We start from the raw sequence: 24,289 nt of genomic DNA, 5'->3' as shown, positions 1-24,289 counted from the left end.
GGTAGTGGAGGTTTTGGTAGGCTTATAAATTTTAGAATATATATGCATCTCAAAAAAGGCAGCAGTAGTACAAAGAGAAAGGAAAATTCTATACAATGCCTGGGAGACAGCTTCTGTGAAAAGGTGCATCATAAATAGACCCAGAGTGAGGCACTCCAGAAAGCAAGAGGGACATGACTTGAGTCAGGGTGTTTGCAACTTTCCAATGTGACTGCAAGAACACCTTCTCAGGCAGCAATAAGAAAGTACCTGAGAAAAGGAAAGGGTGTAAGCTTTTGTATGTGTATGCCTTTTTTTTCTGACTCAAATGGTAATAGCAGTTATCAGTGGAGTGCCCACATATGGTTACTGCTAATTCCTCAGAAACCATTCACAGTTTGTTGTCAAACAATCCTATGTTTTCTAGTAGATCTGACAGTTTCTCTGGGGGAGTTCTGGGGAGTCCACTTAAGAAGAAAAAGGTGTCATATCTGAGTAAATAGGGACTCATCTGACTCAGAAGATGATTTGCTCTAGTGACATTTCCAAAACTGTGCAGTCTTTCTAATGGATTTCAAACCCACCAGTACTGTTTCTAATAACAATTCATAGGAACTAAGTCCCTTGTTCCTAATCTATGAGAAGAGACTCCTTTTAGGTGGAGGATTTTTTTTTTCAATTTTGGAGTATTTCTTAAGGCTAGTGAGGAAAAGAACCTGTATGAATGACTGCAATAGCTTTGGCTTCATTTTTCTAAGCCTCTCTCTCTGTAGACAGTATAATTTACTGTTGAGCAATGCTTTTAACTAGACTAGTGAAACAAAAATACACTTTGGAATAGCAACATTTTGCTAACCCATCATAGTGAAGCAGATAATGCAAGCAGTAGCCTGAATTCTTACTAACTCTAAATAAGTGTGCATGTAAGCTGATATGGAGCTGAGCATCCAGAATATCTGTTTCTCCATATCTGAAGTTTATGCCTGAGAGAACCCAAAAGAGTACAAATTCCATCCATGTCAAAGAATAAAGATCTTCTCTTAATCACATTCTGATTTATTATTGGGAAGGGTTGCTGAGAATGTAGCCATGCTATATATTTATAACCCCCCTTATTAAATTAATCCCTCCCAAGACAATATGAAAAAAGAAGTTGTTTGATTATTTGTTTATTTATGCTAGAGCTTCACTAAGGAGTGTGGTGGCTGAAAAAGATAATGGTATTAACACCAATCTAATCAAATATGATCAGTATAACAGTAGAAAGCTTTCCAGCAACATGAGGCTACATACATATATATATATACACACACACACACACACATACATATATATATGTAATATCTAGTCATATACATATATATAGAAAACTAAACATCAGGTTTTATTTTGTTTTTAGAGAAAGGGTTTGATTGATAGGCTGTAAATCACTAAATCAATCTCCATGTAACATGAAAATATGGCTCTTTCCCAGTGTGGAATAATTACTAAATTGGCCAAGAATACAAAAATACAGCATTGTTCACACATTAAGGAAAGTCATAAAATCAAGAGGCTTCTGAGGTAGAATACAGCCGCAGCTGGCAAACGAAGAATGCAACATGCTGCGGTTCCCTGTACAAGGTTGTTTGCGAAACTACATGAGGGATGGAACGGAACGTGCTTGTTCCATGGCCTTCCCTTGTGACGAATAGCAGATATGGGGACGAGATGGTGCTACGGAACAGATAAGCGGCTCACACGCTACCCGAGCCAACATTTCGTCAAATGTTGATGAAATGCTGTCCTTTGTGCGAACTTTGCTCACTACAATGTACCAAAACATACCTCCATCCTGGAGACTATCCGCTCCCGAGGTGCGAACACTCCTCCTTGAGTACATTAATCATAATAAAAGTACGTATGACTAAAGTCGCTCAAACTCCACTTTGAAGATAAAAAAATAGTATAAAAATAGCCCAAGAGAGAGGGGATGCCAGGGAAGACACCATCGCAAAGAATTCCATCACTGATTTCCAGGATCAGTCGACGGGCTGAGCCTTTCTTCCCCCTCATAGGGACGCCTTTGGGTAAGACTTCGATTACACCGTGTGCTTTCTCGGGGACTTAGAAATTTCTCTAGAGAATCTCTACCCTACATTTATAACCAGGCTGTATCGTTTATAATTTTGTCGCGCATTTTGTATACTTAGCAATATCTTTATTTGCACATGCTTTGCAGACAGTGTATTTATCACCGGCAATCCTAAAGAACCTATATATCTGTTGTTTAAATAAACTGCACTGTTTAAGTAGCTAGTTGTTTCGGTTTCTCACTGAACATGACCAAAGACTCAAGAGTGGCCGTGCTAGTTCATGAGCACGACTAGACTGAAGGTGCAGTCCACTGTTAGTGTATCCGAATTGTAACAGTTCAATACATATTAAACGCGATTGGACTGATAGTGGTGAATTGGGCATCACTCAGAATTTAAACCTAGCCACACCTAGCCTCCCACCTCAGTGAGGAGTGTTAGAATGCAAGGAGGTTTATCGTCTGCCAAAACCGCTTGGCTCCTTTTCACGCAACACCCAGCTATCCCATTTTTTTTCTAAATAGTTTGAGTGCGTGTTCATTCAGCGTTGCATTATTCCCCAAGGGATTTTATTCTATAGATGGGGTCCCAGTTATTGTCATGACCACTTATAAATCTGTTTATCAGTACAATGCTAGGAATTCATGTTGTTGAATCATGGGGTAAGCAAGATTGTCCTATTGTAATCTGATTGCAATTGAAAACATTAAGTGTTATATTTTCAGGCATGGCCTTTTTTAAAATTTGCAAGTTTTTCTTAAGAGCATTTTTTCACAGAAAGTTGCCACATTAAATATTTTTTGTTTTTTTTATAGTTGTATTCTTACCTGAACCCCACAAATTAATATAACAATTTACTTTTCTTCTCATACTTATAGTTCTAAAGTACTGTACCTTTTTAAGCATTAATAGGTGTAGAATGGGGAGGTATAGGTTGCTAAGATGGAATTTAATTGATTAAACTGACATATTTCGTTTCCATAGTGACTACCCATCTGCTTATAATATTTTAAAAGTAGTCATTCAGTATGCCCCTTTTGAGAAACAAGATTACTAATTCAAAAATAGCAAAATAATCCTCTTTTGTTTTATACTGAAAAGCTACGGTGAAATTTAGAAGTAGAAAAACATGGGGTTTTTAAAATTAGAATCATACAGAAAATAACCTTTTGACCCAATCTTCCTTAATGATTGTTTTTATAGCACAAGGAAATACAAAGCAAATGAAAAACTTTAAAGATCCCTTATAACTTCAGACTTTCTACTCAGTCATAGCAACAACTGTATTACAGAAGTGGAACTCTCCTGTTGGGGTTTGTTCAGAAAGTCAGCAGAAGTGTATTGTAATTCATGTGAATCTTATTTTTATTGTCTAGTTAGCTCTCGCAGCTCTTGCAGGTCAACCTATTTTATTATTTCCATTCCTACAACCTTCTCAGCTGTGTAGGTAATTCAGCTAGTGGTACACTTCCCTCCAAATCAGTAAACAAGCCAAGTAGTAGTCACTGTGCAACCAGGGAGGACATCTTTCAAATAAGACATATGAACAAGGCTATGATCGCTTGGTAATTTGCAATATCTCACAGGACATGTTGCAAACCTGGGAACTTTGTTTCTTTTGCCAGAGGCTTAGCTTGATAGGACTGCAATCAATGCTGAATTTTGCTTAATATTTTGTTGAATTAAAGCCAGCAAAAATATTTGTATTTGTCACCATTTTAGATGTATGTGGCCTGATTTCTGTGTTTATGAGGGACACACATCTGAACATCTCTTTCTTCCTGTGAAAATTACTGTCAATCACATTTCCCGGTTTATCTTAACCATTGCTTTAATGTTGCTTGTCTTTTGACTTTACACTGAACCTGTACTTTTTCTTTCTTCAGCATACAATAAAACACTTACTCCATTAAAAAAAAAATGTGATAACTCTAAAACCTCAGTCAAAATTCAGTATTTGTAGTTATAATTTGGCTATCCAATACCTTGTACTCCTCCAATGCCTGCAACTGTTTAGATATCAAAGGCCTTCAAGAACCTTAAGTAAAGATATTAAATTAAAGTTGAAACCTACTTGTAATGTCTTCAGTTTAATGTTTTTCTGTAATGCAATACACATTTCTTTGGGATTGTATTTTAGCATTACAACACACTTGTAAGGTAAGGAGGTAAAATAATCTCAATTATACAGACACAAGTGAAACCTACCACTCAGTTTCACTGATAGCTCGAACTCTGAATAATCTCAGCTAGTCTCAGACATAACTCTTCTCTTAAGGTTTTAAACTTCAGATATTTCTCCTGCAATTCCATCCGCAAATTGTTTGATTGCATGCCAAATCCCCCATTAGGTGGGATTGATTTATGACACTTCTCATATTGTTAAAAAGAAACCATATTTTACTTCAGAAGCAGCACCACACTGATGATAGGTGAAGTGACTTTTTCATTATAAACTTAGAGACTAAAAAGCTAAAAAATGTGATAAAAGTTTCCCTAACCATCTTACTGTAAAGGAGGTTTCACATCATTCTTGTATCCATTTTCCCTCTCTGTGTTTTCCCTTCCATGTTTCCATGACATTTTAAAAGTATGTCAATGAAATAGCTGTTCCAATAGTGTTCCTCGCAGTGCCATGTATTAAAAACAACTCTGTCATGTTCAAAGCCCTCCCTCACTTTTACAGAAGAAAGCCACTGTATTACTCTTGAAGTTTAGATTCTTCCTAATGTCCCTCAGTACCAGAGTTTTCTAGTACCATTCCTCGCTCTATTTTTGCAATCTATATTTCAAGTTTTCTGAGCTGTTCTTTTTCTTAATTTATTTATTATCATGACATTGCCCAACTAAAAAGATCAATGCATTATTGGGGACACTTGCTAATTCCAGATCAGAGGTATGAGTGATCTCTTTGTAGTGAATTGATAAACAATTATATTATTTCTTCATCTGAATTTTTTCAATAACATATATTTATTTTCCTTGTAAATAGCAGTTTAATATGTTTTATAGAATTTTATGAAAAAGAGTCCTTGTGAGACTGTATGGATTTTTTTTAAGTAGATAATAATATCCTCTTAATTTATTGAAAACTACAATGTAAGCATTTTTTATTATTATTCCTTAAAACAGTAATCAAGCATTTAATTAATGTTTAAAACACATCCTTACATTTCATATCCATATTAGGGTGTATGGCACTAAAGTGAGGGGTTTTTTTCCGTACATGTGAGAATTCAAAATCTTTTTTATGGATGAACTGGGATATTCAGAGATGAATAGCAGAATGATGGTCATTTTTTTCTACCTGTATTTTCTACCCTTGTTTCATAGTTATTTAAGCACGTGAATAACTCACACATAAAATTAGAATAGATTTAAAATAATAATTGAAGAAATTTGATTTTAAGGTGTTAATACATGTTAATATTTTGCACTTAGGTATCTGTCTTTTGGAATTATCTTGTAGCACTTCCTTAGCTAGGTAAGTATCATCTTCCCCATTGTTCTAATGTTAATCCCAAAGGATGCATCATCTGTCACTAAATGTTCAATATAAAACTGCTAATTTTGTTTCCTTTCATTCAATGTGGAAGCAGAGCACAAAACAGTCCCTCTGGCGTGTTCATCAAAACTGTGATCTTGCTGATTAAAATGCAGAGAAACTAGCATTTTCCTTTTATCTGCAGTCCATCATATCTTTATTGTTTGAATCTCATTAACATTATGTTTCTACTCTCTCTTTAGCATTGGTATTTTTTGTTTGGATTTTTTGTTGTTTCTTTTTTTTCCTCATTTACGGGAAACTAATTAAAAGGACACAACCAAAAATATTGCATATAGATTTCTCAGGTAACTTGCTGTGATAACATCCGAAACACATCTTCCTAGTATTTATGTAGTCTTCTATCATAAATTGAACTTAAAGTACAAAATTTGGTATCATTTAAAACTGCATGTCTTTTATGCAAAAATCATCAATTCTTCAATATTTTTAAATGTACTTTATTCCCTTTTCAATTTTTTTCCCTTTGCTCTTTTGGTATTACTGTTAAATTAGAAAGTCTTTAAAACGTCACTTTCATATATCTTTTTTGCTCTTGTGAATTTACCATTTTTTTAACAGGATATTCCACAGGATGCTTTTTATAGGTATCTAAATGTTCAGCTTTTCTTGCATATTTCTTCATCAAGCTGTTTAGTTTAAGGAGCATCCCATTTTGACCAGGCTCCAAGTGCCACATTTTTGCATGTAGTCCCACCACATGATCTTAACAACATTATACTTTTCTTACATTGGAAGTAATCAAACAGAAACGGTTTGTTACTATGTTGTTTTCCAATGATCATCTAAAGATTGAACTAGATACACATAAATTCTCCATCTATGTGGATGTGGATGTGGATGTGGATATGTATATGTATAAGTATATGCAAATGTAGATGTGTATGCGTATGCATATGTAGAGTAAACATCAATTCCACAGTACTGTACTCTGTTTCACTTCCACAGTACTGTATTCTGTTTGGGGTTTTTTTAGGAATGTCTGGATGTCCCTTTTTCTTGGCAGAAAAGAGAAGTTTGAAATTTAGAATCAAAATTGACAGAGGTGAATCTGCTCTTCCTCCTCTTTTCTCTTGTGAAATCAATCCAAATAACTTTCACAATAAAACTAAAAGAAAAGTTGTTATGCACAACTCTAAGACCATGAATTCACCACTGAAAATGGGAAAAGGACAACCTGTGTTGAATTTTTTTTTTTTTAATTGTTAAGGTAAAATACTTTCTTAACCTGTTTATCTCATCTTACCGCTTGAAAAGTTTGGCATCCAATTGTTGCTATGAACATGAATAATATGTATTTTTTCAAATCAATACATTTATTCACTTAACCCACAGCCACAACAAAGAAGTACCTATTGATCAGTAAGCTGGACCTTGTAAAGTTTTCTATAGCTTTGATATAATTTGACTTACAACAGTCCCCAAAGACCTTGTTATCATTAGATAACAAGAGTTAAGTATCATTAGAGTAATGAGTGATTTGACTCTCTGTCTTTACAGTCATTTGTGAAGTCATTTTGTTTCTTATAGTCTTCTTCATAGACAAAAACCAGTATGCACTATACTGTGTTATTTTGAATAATTAATTTGCATGTATGTATATACATGGGGCTTATATCCATTTAAGACAAAACAGCCCTTACTGTGTAAAAAATATTGAACTGTAAGGCAAATATTGCATCTTGCAGTGTTTGATCAGTGAATAAGGGAGTGTGTTTTAAGTTCAGCAGACTTTGTATTGACTATTTATTCTGGAACATCCCTTCCTGTGCAGCTTGTCAACTATATCAGAAGATGCTGTGTAGCATCAGCTGGTACTTCGTATAACTAAATAGGATAGTGATGTAAGCGGAAAAAAAAGAATTTAATTGAGACTGGCTAAAGACTTTTGAGTTTTTTCTCTCTTTCTTTTTTTTTTTTAACTGTGACTTTTATTAGGAATTTTGAAGGCCACCTTTTCTTTATTATTATTTTTTCTTCCATTACAAATTATGGATGATTTTCATAATATTCCTTCTGAATATATTTCTAAAAATAAATTCAAATCTTCATTTCAAATCCAAATGAAAAGTGACTCTAAGTATTTAACCCTTAATTTCTGTAAGCACTGTACCTTTGCAGGTATTTAAAATGTTTTGTAGTTTCATTCAGTACTTTAGTTCCATTCCTATTAAAAGTGGTTATGTACATTAAGAGACAAATTATCTGCAGAAGTAAATCCACTAAATCCATTGGAGTTATATTAGCAAGGAATTTAACTTGAAATATTCACTTTCAGTACTTAAAGTCTCTCAATTCTTATTTCATCACAAGAATGTCTGTCACACTATAGCTGTAACTGCTTTCCTTTTTTCTACGCATGCATTTTTTCTGTGGATGTTCATAAGCTGATGACTAAGATCTCTGAGTAATACATGAAAATGATAGCATAAACTTAACTCGATTTTATTTTTCATGAGTAAGAATTCATGAATTTCCTATTGGAAAACATTTAGCCTTCAAATTGTTGTTTCTGTCATGTTCTTGTGGTATAATGTGCTCTTCAAATATTCAGAAATAATAGACAATAATTGGATGAAAAAAATTAAACAAGTGAAAAATCCAATTTTATGTGGAGAAAAAAAAATAGCGTGCATTTTCTAAACTGGACATGGCTTGATTAGGAAAAAATAATTTCTGTTTATGATAAATAAAATAATTACATATCCCATAGTGAGTGAAGGAAGCAACATGAACAAAAAAATCATTTCAAAAGTCTAAAAAACAGAACAATAAAACTTGTATACAGGAAACCTATCTGATCTTTCCTGTTTCATGTTGGAATTAGGAGGACTGCTCCTCCAAAAAGAAGGAGTGGGGGAATCATTTGAGTTTGGAGGGAGAGGTAGAGGAGAGGAATGATTGTGATGTCTTATTATCTCATTAAATCAATGCAAGGGATCATCTTCTATCATTTCTGATACTATTGAGTTGAGTAGAAATAAAGGTCATAATTTCCTTTTAAGCCTATCATGTAATATTTAGACAAAGGCTTTATAGGAACAATAGGTAAGAATATTGGATTGATATTGCGGACCTAACACTTTAATTCATTCCCTAGTGTCTTTGTTATAGTAAACAAAATGAAAAAATGCCCAAATAACAATACCTTTATAATAATAGTGCACAGTACATGGCATTCTTTCCTCAGGTGTGAGCAGTACTAAACTGTATGTATCGCTTGCAGCTTAAAAGAAATGTGGCCTAAAAATCCTTCTAATCAAGAATGCTTTAACATGCATAGCTGGCTAGAATAATTTGATTTCCTTCCTAACATGACACTAGACTACTTTTTGCTTAACATTGTGTAAGGCCTTCCTTAGAAGTACCTTGGTCTATGAGAATTTAGGAGGGCAGGCAAGATGTAAAAAAGTTAAAGATATAAAATATAAAGTCCTTATGAAGACCCAGCATGGCTACTGTACAAGGGAGTTCGAGTATAAACTCTACTGCACTGTTCTGAAAAGGTGAATAACACATACCTAAGGGTAACTCTGTTGAAACACCTGAATTTCCAGAAGTTTTATGACAACCTGCCTCACCAAAGGTTACTGGGGAAAGTAAGTAGCCATGGTAGGGAGGAGGTAAATGTTTGAAATACATTAATAACTATTTAAAAGACAGGAAACTGAAGGTAAAAAGAAGTGGTCAGAAGGGAAAAGTGTAACCAGATGAATTCTGTAGTGATATGGGTTGGGAGTTTTTCTGTTCAACGTCTTTAGAAAACAAAGTGAGCAGTAAGATGAGAAAGTTTTCTGATGTTGATAACTTCTTCAGGATAAAATGAATAAAGGACAAGACTGACTGTGAAGAATTACAGAAGAACCTTATAAAACTGAATGGTTGGAAACACAAAAATGATCAGAGGGATGGAACACCTCTTCTAAGAGGAAAGGCTGAGACAGTTGGGGTTATTCAACCTAGAGAAGAGAAGGCTCCAGGGAGACTTTATTGCGGCCTTTTAGTATTTAAAGGCGTCTTATAAGAAAGATGGGAAAAAACTTTTTAGTGGGGCCTGTAGTGATAGGACAAGGGGTAATGGCTTTAAATGAAAAGAGGGTATATTTAGACTAGATATAAGGAAGAAATTTTGTACAATGAGGGTGGAAAAACACTGGCACAGATTGCCCAGAGAGATGGTAGATGCCTCATCACTAGAAAGGTTCAAGATCAAGTTGGTTGGGCCTCTGAACAACCTGATGTAGTTGCAAATGTCCCTGCTTATTGCAAGGGGTGGAGGGGTTGAACTAGATGACTTTTAAAGTCCCTTCCAACCCAAACTATTCTATGATTCTCTGTTACCATTGTCACTCAAAAATACCTTGTCAGTGTAACGCATTATTCCTTGAAAATGTAAGCTTCAGTGAGCAGTAATGATAAAAGACAAAAAAAAAAAAAAGCAAGTGAAATAGTAGGAATCATTACGAAAAATAGGAAACAAAACAGAGGACACCACAGTGATAATTTCTAAATTTTTGTTTTGTTGTCCTTTTCAATACTGAGTGCAGCTCTTTTCCCCCCTTCCAAAATTACTTTATAGAACAGAAAATTTTCAGAGAGAAAAGATCAAAGACATTCAGAATTATGGAATGGTTTCTGTATGAAGAACAATCAAGTAATCTAGGATACTACAGCCTAAGAGAAAGACAGCTAAGGACAGTCATGATACAGGGCTATAAAACTGCAAATGCAGCAAACAGGAAAAATATATGCATTGGTCTCTCCTTTGGCAACAAGAACCAGGGAGTATCAGATGAAGGGAGGAGGAACTGATCCAAAACAAAGAAAAGGAGTTGTTTTCTTGCACTTCTGGTGGCAAAGACTGTACAGGGTGCATGCTGATTCCTGGCGTGGATTCAAATATAGCCTGAGTTGATCAGTGGAACAGAAATGTTCTGAAGCTTTCTAAATACATAGAAACCACATCTGGCCTAGTAAGTCCAAAACATGAAATTTTACTAGGGGCATCCATGGAAAACATTGTAATCGATTACCTTATTCTTGTTCTTTCCCATACATCACTTACGGCCATTCCGCAAGAATACAGACTCGAACTGGATAGAAACTTGCTTCATCCCTGTGTAGCCATTTGCATATTCCTTACCTTTTTTTAAACACGATGTTAGACTCATCTGTGTCATGGTATCTGCAAAATCCTGCAAAACCATATTGGTAAGTCATGTGTCAAATTGTATTATGTATTCAATAAACAGGTTCTTTGGCCTGGCCCTAACCAGTTTATTTTATCTTATTTCTCATCTTTAACAATGAAAATATAGGAATAAATATATAAGCATAAACAAGATAATAGAAACACATCTCTTCCTTTTGTGTTTGTAAAGCATCTACCAGCAAGGGTCACAGGTTGTAGGTTGAAGCCTTGTACATATTTGCAATATGTCAATATTTAAGAACTTCATAATTTTGAGAATGTAAGTATTAGTTTCTTAGAAAGTTTAATGGAAGCATTTTACCACACAGAGAAGAGCAATATGTTTGGAGATTTTAACACTTAATCGCCCTCTTGAAGTGTATGAATAAACAGTTTATTTTGTTGGGTTTTTTTTTAAAGAAATTCTTTATTTTGAATTCTTCCCAGTCATATGATAATTCCATATCTAGACACAGATTTTAGAAAGGCAATAATTTTTCAGATTTTGTTTGAGATTATATTCAATATTTTCCAGTGAAACGCTGTTTTTTTCTCGTGATAAACCAGAATTTTTTCTTTTCATGGTTCTGCATGCTAGATTTTTAAAAAATGAAACAAAAAGATAGACAGCCTGCCCACACCCCCAGACTCCCTTCATTAGGTCTACAAAATATGACCTTTCAGTATCCTTCTAAGGTACTGGAATGCAAAATGAGATTCCACATATAGTAGATTCATGATTGGAAATTTATTCTCCTCCAGCATTTGAGTTACTCTAAAGAATAGAAATACATTGTGGTAAATCCTATTCAAAGAGAAGGCATAAAATAAGGTCTGTTAAGGGAATGTTAACATTCTAATAGCTAAATGTCACTTCTCTATCACATCTTCCTCTGCTGGATATTTCAGTGATCTCATCACATTGGACACACAATTAATTCCAAAGTTGAACCTTTATAAAACCTTAAAATAATGCAAATTTACACATCTAAACATAGCATTAAAATGCTCACATATCATTACCAGCCTTGATTTTTTAAGCCATTTTACTATAGTCTTCAGAAATTAACCAACCAGCTTTTCAGTATTCAAAGACATTTCTGCTAATTGTTTCTCCTATGGAATATGTAACTTTTTCTGTCCCCTTTGGTCAATGTCTCTTATTGTTAATTTTTCTTTAAGCCAAATAAATCCTCTTCTCAGTCTAAGAGCCTTTGTTCCTATTTATATTCCTGCTTTTCAATATTCAGAGCATAGTTGTTAAATCTAATGATTCTTTAGTTTGGTCTGAAGCTTTTTCCAGTGGGAACAAGTGACATATGTCAGGGTCCTTGTCAGTCTCTGGCTAACTCACTGAACATTGTGGCAATTTTGTACAATTAGCACAAATTAATAAATTACATATAGACAGAATCTTGAAATCATAGGAAAAGAGGAAAGAGAAAGCAAACATCCTCCTTTACAGCATATAACTTGGAATTCTTAAATTTATAGATGAACACTTACCATCTGTGTTGTTAATGAAAATATTTGTAAGAATCACTAGAATTTACATTCCTAAGGCTCTTTTGAAAATGGATCTCACCTACTTAGACCACTTCTGAAATCTGGTTTTAATTCTGATGCCAGTAGTCTGCAGGAAATGGATGAATGAACCCTAATCTCACAAAATCTAATCTCATAGTAAATGAAACAATATAACTTTGTATGAGAAGGAGGAAGTGGATATATAGTGATTGATTTTAAAAGCACTTCACTGACAAGAAGCAGTGTGTTCCTCAAATAATTACTTCAGCTTTCCTCCACAGCATGAAACTTGTTATCTTGCAAGGTTTTTAGAGAAGAAAAAAGAACCACAAAAAACCAGTCCAAAGGTCAATAAGGCCATGTAGGGATCTCATTCATTTCTTTGAGCACATTGAAAAAAAAAATCCTTGGGATATCATAATTCACATGCTCCTTCCTGTTTTCTCCCCAGTATCTTGTTCTGACCTGTAAATCAGAACAAAAGATAACACTATGTTCTCCACGTTACTAAATCTCATTGTTACAATAATAGGTCACTCAGAGAGCTGTTTCTCCCTCACCATCCATTGCACTAGCCTGCATTTGTTGAAGGACACTTTCCCACTATCTTGGTACATAGTAATCCATGTCTGTAGCTGTCTCTCCTTGGGTATGTTTGAAGATTTCTCTGTATCGTCATTCTGTCATTTCCTTAGGCAATGTCCTTTTTCTCTCATAATTTTCTTCAGGACATTTTTCCTGGGTCTTTTCTCCAATAAGCATGTGGTGATTTAATATCTATTTTTGATCAACTTCTGTGATGACTGTACCTCTGTCTCTTCATTTTCCTTAGAATTTTGTTATAGAAAGCAAATACAAAGTTTAAGAAGCTTAACTGAATGTAAAATGAAGCATTATGGAATTTTTGTTCTTTTTAGAAGCCTTCCTGCAAGTCAAAGAGTAATGCTGTAATGGTTAAAAATTGTAAAATATAAAAGGCACCAATTTTACATACAACAAACTCACAATCTGTAATTTTTCTTTATTATTCCTAGTCATTACACATTATCTATTAATACAGATGTCAGACTTGATATTCATAGCACTATTATGACGCTTATGTTCCCTGTTAATTTTTGCTAGTGTCAGCAATATCTAGTTAAAAATCCATAAACAACAAAAAACGGAAGATTTTTTTCCTACACTAAATCAACCATTTTATGCTTTGTAAGTGACTATTAACATTACTGCAGTTAGGTACACTTTTGCTCTTTCACTGTAGATAATGTATGACTTCACTTAATACAGCCTTTCGTAAACACTTTGCCATAGGCAAGTTTGTTAAAATTTAGTATATGTAGAAAATTTGGGGTTGTTTCTTGTGATACACTTATGGACTACTACAAATTACTATGTCCTCTCAAATTCTCTTTGTTCCTAAGGAAAACTCTATAACACAAATTTTACCTTTTGGCCAGTGTTGCTTTTTTTTTGCCGTGCAGAGCTGAAAGAGATGCACTAAAATAAGAGAATTGCATAGGAATTGTGTCCAGTTTAGTATTTCATCTGTAGGTTTGCCAAATGATTGTGGTGCAGATACCTGATGGGGAAAGGGCAAAGAGGGAGGTGTGACAACATCTGTTGAATGTTAGGAAAAGATAAGAGTTGTAGTCTCACAAGCTCTTGCGCATAAGTAGGGCAGGTAGCAAACTGTCAAAATACCTCCCTCCCTTGCCAAGGGGGACATTGTCTAGAATTATGTTTACTGACTATGCTTATCTTACAAACTTATTCTAATTACTTGTTGCCTTATGTACCTAGAACAAACCCATGTCACCCTGTTTATGAAGTGTACCATTTTTGACAGGCAGAAATGAGACATTATCAAGTATTTCTACTTTTGCTCTGTCTTTTAGGAGGAAGTTCTAGCTGGTGAGAGTCTAAGGGGGAACAGACTTCCCCTTAACAGAGGACTTGTCTTTCAAAGGTGGTCCCTTGCTTCCCTGAAACACTTTCTGGTGTTATTTTCTTTCCCTAAAGGCAGCTCTTGAATCATCTTTGTATTAACATGAACATAAGCAAATGGAGGGAAAGCATGGAAGATATTTTTTCCACCACATATCTATATACTGCTACAACTTTGAAAAGAGATGTTAGGGAAAGTGGGACAAGAATCATTAATACATATGTGCACACACCTCTCTATGTTAGAAAAGAACTATAAACCCAGGGAAATTGGAAACACCCTTCAAATTAAAGAAAAGAGAATTATCTAGAGAACAGTATTTGTAGAACCATGGAATCAATATGTTTATTGTTTTAAATTAGACTAAGATTACTAGAGAATCCAAGTACTAATGCTATACCACATCAGTTGTCTCCATTCATTTTTACATCATGTCTCTGTTGGATATCTCAAATGCACCATGATTTCAAATAAGTTTATGCTAATAGAGAGTTGCAAAAGGTTTCAGCATTATGCACGTGTAATTGGCTATCTCATATTTTGCAAAACAAGTCTAACTGAAGCAGATCCAAATTAAAGAGTATTTGTTAGGTTCTTATAAGAACACGATTAATGGCTAGCTTATCCTGATGCCAAGGCTTGATGGGAGTTACAATGCATAATAGAAATCAGGATAATCCCATAAGAGTGACACAGCAATAATGATAAACTAAGAACTGATGTCAGCTGATACAATATATCATGCTTCATATGTATACTTTTGAGAAGAAAGGATTTGCTAACGATGCCTTTTTAAAAATGACTATTCAGTGCCTTCTTAATGATAAACAGAAAGCCCAAGTTAATTTCATGAAATAAGGGGAAAAATCATGTAACATAAAATAAAATTGTCTAATAGAATAACAGTTAATATTGGAAAGGGGGAGGAGACAGATATTTGAACAGTGAAAATATCAATTAATAAAAAAGCAGGGTAAGCGGAACTTCATGTTAGAACAGACAATTAAAAATAGAGTGATGCATTTTGGGGTACAGGAGGTGCACCTGGCAGGTATAATTATCTCACTTTTGGTTTAGGACCACTCAGTATAATTTGCGTAAGTAAGTAATCATCAAATAGAGGCACTGCATCTTATCCTGTCTACTCTAATGGAGACATAGTTTATTATGTGTGATCCCAAGAGACCACAACCAAAAAAAAAAAAAAGCAAAACTGTGTAACGTAGTGTAAAATTCAAATTCGTTAGAGATACAGTGAAATAGAGAGTAAAAGAGAGATCTGTACATGTCTTCCTTTCATTTTAAAGAGGTAGACAGCTTAAGATCACTGTAGCATGGATAGTGTAAATGAATAGTAAGTCTAACACAAGCTATAATAGCACAGCATCAACTTATTACATTATAAATTAAAATTTGTGGAAGAAAGTCAGAGCTGTAGTACATATCCCTGATACCATTTCCAATCAGGTTTCTTGAATATGTAACATGTCATTTTAATTGGATCAGGCACTGGTTCAGCAATGAGCCAACCCACAGCTTGCATTTACACTGTACAGCTCTATACAAGAGATGTCTCAAATAAAGTAAAGCATGGAAGGAAATTTATGCAGTGCCACCAATGAAGAATGTGAATGTGTGAGTGGCTATGCATGTACACTCAGTACACAGATAGAGAAACAAAACATAAATTGAGTGCACTGTGTTGTAAAGCTCCCAATTTCTGCTGCACAGTGAAGAAGGTAATTTCTTATTCTGGGAATGCAGCTATTTGGTTAATGCAGTATTTTTAACATCTACAGAAATAATTAAACCTATTGACAAAAATAAGCCTTTTGCCCAAAAGTCATACATAAAAGAAAAAGTTATATGCATCATCAAAGGAAAATAAATACTTTTTCATTAAAGCAGAACTACTCTGGTTTAATGATAACTGTAATATCTTTTCCCTTTTGCAATGTGAATGTCAGACGGGTTTGGCTTTCACTGATTATCCTTTCCCTCTAAGAAAGAGCTGATTACATTAGAAATGAGAACTAAGTATTTCTACTAGGACATCACTGAGATGCAGTAGGACTGAGAACACCTGCTTAGTAAACAGTAACTGTGCTTGGGGAAAAAGGGGTCTTCAATAGGTACAGAGCTTGCCCGTAAATATCCTTCAGAAGCAATAATCTATAAGGTTAACAGATAAATCTTTAACATACCTAGTATTACTTTGCTCTGGTGACGCTATCTGAACTGGGTCACAAGAAAGCTAGTGGAGAGATCAACCCTCCAGGGAACCAGCAGGAATATTTTTGTCATCCACTGTGATTTATTAGTAGAAGCTCATTGTTGAAACAGAATTGTGGGGCTAATGTATTTCAGCACATGAATGCCAAGGTTACATCTCCGATAGAAAACTTAATCAGAAAATTTTGAAATTACCTATAATATTTCAACTACCATGCAAAATCCTTTGGACAATGTTCTAGTGAACAATACTTTTAAGTAGAAAATATGATTCCCAAAACTGTCAGGTGTACTAGTTCAGTGAGGTGATGACACAGGAAGGCAGCAACTGCTTCCTGTGTGTACAGTACTTGGTATTTATGTTTTGTCTTTTATTTTGACTAAGGCCAAAAAATTCATAGAAATTTTAACTGTTCTTAGCTGTATTACCCTTAAGGGGAATGTCATGAAGGGCTCTGCATGACATGATAAGGTAAGGAAAGATTAAACTAGGCCATGAAAACAATGGTTCAGACTTCAGTGTTTAAAAAAGTTACACTGCATTTTTACTGCTTATTTATAGCAAATGGAGGTTTTATGTCAAAACTTCTGTACAGGAAATCTTACACATACTACAACCGATTTACACAGCAAGTGCAACATATTGAGTTATATTTAAGGGCGATATGGGGTGGGCTCTGTGTCTGCTGGGTACTTAAATAACGTTCAAAATTATGTGTGATTATGTGAGAGTTTGGTAAGAAAAAATCATGCTGTGAATTTTTAATATAGACAAAATTCAGATGCATGCTATTGTTTTTCTTTGAAAAAAACATTTGTTAGGATAAAGAAATTACCAATAAATACAGTGGGTTTTTATTCAGCACTATCCAAACCTTCATAGACAATTTCAGCCCTGAGAAGATTAGTCTAGCATATATCATTACTACTTGAACATGCCAGAGAACATGCATCACTTACTCTCTTTTTCTGCTTTCTTTCAGGGAGTACAAGATTTAATTTAGCCTATATATTTCCTCTCAAGGTATGAGAAAATGGCATCTAAAATGTAGAAAAATAAAAGGAATAGAGTCACTTTCTTTACCAATCTGACTTCAGGAACTACTAAATATTTAAACAAAACACATAATGAAGGTGAGATGAAAATCAGAGAAAAGAAGAAACGTATTACTGGGTTTGAGGAGAATGGTGAGTAGTATGTTACAACATCTATGCAGTGCTTCAATATCAGTTCCTTAAGTCAGACTTCAATTGCTAAGCAGCACAGCTTTCATAAGTCTGCATCTGTGATAAATAGACCAGATGGGTACAAACAGAAATAGAAAGCTTTAAAAAAAAAAAAAAAAAAAAAAAAGAAAGAAAAATAAAAGAAAAGGGAAGGGAAGGGAAAAATGGTTTTGATTCCCATACCTTGCTTTAATAACACTATCAAGCTCTGTTTTGAAATGGATTGGTTGTCCAAGCAGGTGTCCTAAAGGTGCCATCAGGCATCTGAATACCAGCCAATGTTTGAAAGTATGCCAGTCATAACTATTAATTGACAAACTCTGAGTCCAACATCGTGTGCAGGAAAATTAGACTTTATTCTGAGCACCTCATGATGAGAACAGCAGAGGGAGCTGTCAATCTTCGCAGGAGTAAAGACATACCATATTCAGCATCAGAGGTGGGCATGTGTTATCCAGTAGTTAGTTAGTCAATGCTAGATCATTACACAGGGCTTGGTGAGATGTGGGTAGACTATCCATATATACAGATAAATATGGAGTTCCATGATTTCATAGCTTGACCACGGATGGCAAATTAACACACATAGTTTAAAATCAGCCTTAAGTTGTCTACACAACTCTACTTACCCATTGGAGTCTAGCTGCTCTTTGAATTTTTAATTTTAATATAACAATTTATGATGATTTTGTTTTTTCATTGTTGCTAACGCCCTGGAACTTCTGCTTGGCTGCTTGGTACTGGCTTTCAAAGCTATGTATGTCCTGTATATTTGAAATTACCCTTGATTACTTATCAGCCATTGGTGCTCCAAGAGTCTTCATAGTAAGGGCAATGGAGAGAATACAACATGTCAGCAAAAACCGCATCAGAAGTAGTAAAACAGCCCAGCTTGTTCAGTCATGAACTTAGTAAGAAGAAGTGAACGGTAAGTGGCTTCTTCAAATTATTTTTCTGGCATTTAAACAGCTGTATTCCTTCCACCTTTCCTCCTCCAGCAACCTAGACTAGGAAGGGTTTTTTTAAGTGACACTACTGTGCCATTCTGTGGTGCTTCAGTTACAGAGTTTTTAAGCACTGCAAAAAGATCATTAAATGGTAAAGACAGATTTATTCAGTGTCAGCTCAACACTACTCGAGATGTGGTACAAATCGCCTCCGTCTTCGCTTGATGGTTAATTTGCCCAAGGCAAATCTTTTTTTAAATCAAGCTTAGTGGTAAAGTACATGGTAGCAAAACTAGGTAAGTGTTAAATCAAGTAAAGTCCTCTCAGGAATAAAAGATTCTGCATGAATTGGAAAATAAACTATATTTTAAATTACTGCTAACAGTTATTTGAGTAAAATATTAAAATGACACTTGTAAGAGCTTTTTAATGAACATAAAAAGTTTTTGGAAATAATCAGAAGTTTAAACTATCATAGCCAGTGGGCAAAATATTAGCCTAGTAATTAAAAAATAAGGATTAAAAAAGCCATGAACACTTGTAAAATCTGAGCAGAAAGTTATTACTCTTATCTTCTCTGTATCACAGTCTCTAATATGTACTCAACACTGGCAAGTTTCACACTTTTACATGTTTTATTTAAATGTAAGGAAGGACATGCAACTACTATTGGCAGATGTGTATGGTTCATCTAATCTTGTATATTGTTAACTTCTCAATATTAAAAATGAAAGGAAAAAATAAAATCTTTTCTTTTGCCCATATCAGTGATTTAATTTGATTTTTTTGTTTTATTGTGTAGTTCACCTCAACTTGGATACACATTCAAAAAAACAAGGGATAAACAATTAGAAAATTACTACTTTAAACAATTAGAAAATTCCTACTTATGCACTCTGGGAAGCAGAGTGTAGGGAAAGTATGAGATTTAATTTCTATATTTCATGTTTCTTTAAATTGCAAGTTTGATCTGCATTTCACTCAAGAACAGAACTCTTCACATTTAAAAACTATTATTTAGAATAAAATACAAAAAGAAGAACAAACAAACAAAACAATAGACCAAAGACTACCAACCCTCTCAAGTAACATAATCAACCCAACAGCACAACTGTTCCTGTTTAAAAAGGTCATCTAACTGGGGATAAACACAGGCACAAATATTTGAATTATACCTTGCCAAGGGAGGTTTGCTTGTATTGCACCGTCACATCTTGCTTACAAATGTTGTAAAACTGTTTGTTTCTAGAAATAAAACAAAACAAAATAAACTTTAAAGTACACTATATACTAAGCTTCATAAGAACACTGAAACAAGTAGGGCGCTCTACCCACATGGCTTCTTTGCAACTTAACTCACATCTACTTTCTCAGCTTCTAAAACTCAACACTCTGTATCTCCTTAGGCTGTTTAAGAAAGGAAAAATATAACATGGACTTTGAGACAGTTGTATAATAAAGGAAGAGAGCAGGTGAAAATCTATGTATTGATTCACAGAAACACAGGTTTTGGCCAGAGCTCTGTAGAGTGCCACATTGGCAGTCAGCAGCTGTAGGCTTTCAGACCTCATTCAGTTGATGTACCCTAGATTGCATTCTCTCTCTCTTTTTCTTTTTTTTTTTCTTTTTTAAGAGCAATTTTATAGAAGTCTGCATTCATCATAGCAATCTCTGCATCAGATGGCACAAATACAAAAAAAACAGGAAGATCATCTGGAAAGCATTTTCTTGAGAACTCAGGGAACATGGAGGATTAATAACAGTTCTCTTGGGAGCCTTCACACTGATCTGATACCTTTGCCTGTGCACTCTAATAGGAAAAGAGTTGGGACGGCTGTCTTTCTTCTCTCACAGGTGATGGTGGTGGTTGTTGTTGTTGCTGTAATTGCTTAGAGGTCAAGAAATAGTAGCTGTGTAGGACAGAACAAGGACATATAGAGGCTCTTCTTTCCAGAACCCCAGAGACTTTTTGGGGAAAGTGATGTCTTCTGATGCTTTGTTACCTTTCCAGATTAAATGTGCTTTATTTAGTGTAATCCTCACTGAGAGAGCCTTGTGAGCCATGATGAGACTGTGCTATTAGGTATTGAAGAATATTCTAAGCACCCTCATTATACAGCTCTGTATTCCTCACCATCTTGAGGAATCTAAAAGATCTGAGAGTAGGATTAAGGTGCTCCTTTCTCCATGAGGAAATCCTCTCCAGAACATCTATGGAGAAAAAAAAAAAATAATCATGGCATTTTCTCTTCTTCCGGTTTCACCGCTGAAAAACTGTACTGCAGGGGAGGAAGATGCAACATTTGGGTCCTAATCAGTGAGGTGGGGGAGTGTCTGTTTGAAACATAAATTCATCTCAGTTTTGGCACACTATGAAAAGTTCTCTCAGTCAGATAGAAGGCATTTCTAGACTTAAGAATTTGAACTTCCTATTAATTAGATGCTTGCATACAAAATTGTTCCTTTTATATGGCTTTCATAAACAAAATCTACATAAGCATACAGCCAATTTTCAAGCTATAATGTTACATTTTTCAGAAACATCCTTGTTCAAAAAGTTGCTAACATCAGAAGTAAATAAACTCTAATTTGCCCACTGTACTTTTTCTGGAACTGTTGAAATGTTTTATTGTATCAGTGATAGCATTAGAACTTTGCTATTGTTTTTATTGTCAAGAGTTCTTCTTTTATCAGCTTTACACTTACAAAAGTGCTGCAATTTGTTCACTAGAAGCAATCTATCCTACAAAGTCTGATAACAAATATATTTTCCTTCAAGATCTTTTTGCACCATCTTTTTAAGCTGATAAATTCTGTTTCACAATAAAGGAAATTCAATGAAGACAAATAGCAATAGTGGACAATGGGCAGAGACACACTATTCATGTATTAGTCTATACTTAGAGATCTGTTTTATGTTGCCTCTTCTGCTACAGTCTTTTTCTTTGGTATTGTATACGGGTTTTAGCTCAAAAGTCTTTGGTGAGGTTTGGACGTTTGAGACCCTTTGCTTTCTTTCCTTCATCTTACAAATTCTAAAATTGTAATAAACTTTGATTTTTATTTACAATAGTATCTTTATAGGTCTGCCATGAGAGTGAACTCAATGAATGGACTGAGCTTGGTTTGGCAGTATGAAGAGCTACTGAAGTTTATTATCTTCATACTGAAAAGAATTCTATGCAGCTGCTTTAATAGTATATTTATTTTATGAATGCATACACATTATGGAAAGACCCTTAAAAAAAGAGGGATGTTCATTTTTTCCAGCTACTGTCAGAATAAAGAATTTAAAGTCAAAACTGCTACAGCCATACAATGACTTGCCTCTGAAGTCCAGAACCATGACACATTAACAAAGGTCAATTAAAAATGTGACAGCTATTTGATTTTTTAAATTGCACAATGGCAGTGGTTATTCAAACATAATACGTTGTTTAGTCAGCATCTCTATTTCTGCCAGCCTCAAGTTACTACATAATCAAGTGGAATTTTGATCCTACAGAAGTTCCTTTGACCACATTATCAGATGCTGTAGATCAACGTTACTGAAAGATATATGAGTGTCAAGATACAGGTTATTTTAGAAGTCATTTGTCCAAAATGTTTAAGAAACTATTTTTCTTTTTTAAAATTCTATTTTATTTTTTAAATGCAATTTAAGAACAGCACAATAAACAGTATGACCTTCTACAAGCTTGGTCAAACTGGACTTCCTTTGCTTTGTTTGAAAAAGTGTGCGGTATTTGGACTGTTAGAGGTTGCTCATGTTTAACAACAAAGATCATCTGTCACAGTGTTCTTCTTCTGTGACTCTGTAGCTACTCCACTTTATTCTTGGCTGCTTTATTGACAGGAATTTATTTCCATTATTTATTTTTTTTCCTCTTTATTTCCTTTTTTTTTTTAATTTTCTAGCAATCATTTTACAGGGCATTCTAAATCTTGAAGCAAAAACAAATGAATTAAAGCAGTTAGAACTGCTATTTGAACTGGTACATGAAGTTTGTAATAAGATACCATCTATATAATCTATCATTTGGCAGAAAAATAATTACGTATTTTGAAAGGTCTTCAATTCATATTAGATATTCATAAGCTGAAAAACTCCTAAAAACTGGCAGTTCAGCATGTAAATCAATGTTATCCACATGTGAATTGCTGTAAAATGACGAATAAATGTGATTGAAGTACTTGCTGTAGCAGCTGCATAAATCGTCTGCTCTGTCTCGATTCGTGTTGGTTTATACATTTATCACAAAGAGAAGCAAGCTTTTAATGTCACAGCAGAATCTGCAAATACTAGCGGTTCCTTTCTTTCCTGAGTTTTTCACACACTGTATGTATGTGAATGTGATATTCACATCTGAGGTTTATATACTGGGAATATACATGTAATAAATCATTTCATCCCAGTGAACATGAAAACTTCTACAGACTGGCTGCAGCCTTCTCCACCACCTGTTAATCAGGAATCAGTCTGTATGTGGTACATCTTCAAATCCTTCAACAGAAGTTTCAAGTATCAATGTCCTTATTAAGCAGCCATCTTACCCTCATTTTGGCAAAAGTTTTTTGTTTCTGACCTTTCCCATTACTCTCTGAAAAAGTACAAACAGCATTCTGAACTTCTGTTAGATTTCATCTGAAACTTCATTTAAATTTTGTTCTGCCTTTTTCTTAGGGTTTAAAAATGATTGGAGTATTTTTCCTCCCCTAAAAATAGTCCTGTCTTGCAAGCATCCCTTTTTTTGGCCTGTTAGTAGTTTTGCTTTATTTTCATTTTTCAGGGGAAATCAGGACTAGGTTGAATTATTTGTATTTGTTTTCTTTAGTTGGGGTGAATTCTTACGGTTTTGATAGTTAATGTGTACAAGAAGGGCCTACCCAGTGACAAACTTCAGGGTAAGAAGATCACTGGGACCTTCTCCATCTCACGACAGCTCAAGCTGCTACAGAGGCATCGCAAAATGATAGAATTGTTGAATAGGTGAGGTTGGAAAGTATTGCTGGAGGTTTTCTAGTGCAGCCTTGTTCTCAAGGAGGGCTTCTCCGGTTTGATTACCATCACAGGAAAAAAAAAAAAAGAAAAAAAGAAAAAGAAAAAGAAAAATGAAAGAGGGAATAAGGATAGAGTCATTGCAGATAATTTGAATTTTTTTGTTGTCTCTCGACCTGTCACTGTGCAGCTATGGGCAGAGTCTGGCCCTGTTTTCTCTCCTCTTACATGAAGACGGCAATGGACTCTTCATTGCAATTTTCTCTTCTTAAGGTTGAAATAGCCCATCTCCCCCAGCCTGTCCTTGGATGCCCTGTGCTCCAGCCCCAGCCACTTCACTGGCCTCTGTGGCACTTGCTCCAATACACTGGTGCATTTCTCATGTGGTACAGCCCCAGGCTGGGCAGAGCACTCAGGCTTCTCAAGGCTCCTGACCAGCAGGGCAGGATCTCTCCCCAGACCCTCTGGCAGCATCCTAGCTCATATAGACCAGAATGTGTGGGGAATTCTTTGGTGCCCAGGGTACTGCTGCCTTGTAGCCAGCCTGGTGCTTCTTGGGCCCTGGGGCCTCTTCTGCTGGTCTGGTTTGACCCAAGTTTGTC

Source organism: Larus michahellis, chromosome Z (genome assembly GCF_964199755.1).
Source record: "Larus michahellis chromosome Z, bLarMic1.1, whole genome shotgun sequence".
Classification (NCBI taxonomy): domain Eukaryota; kingdom Metazoa; phylum Chordata; class Aves; order Charadriiformes; family Laridae; genus Larus; species Larus michahellis.
The sequence above is the reverse complement of the archived record's forward strand: the minus strand, read 5'-3'. Positions refer to the sequence as shown.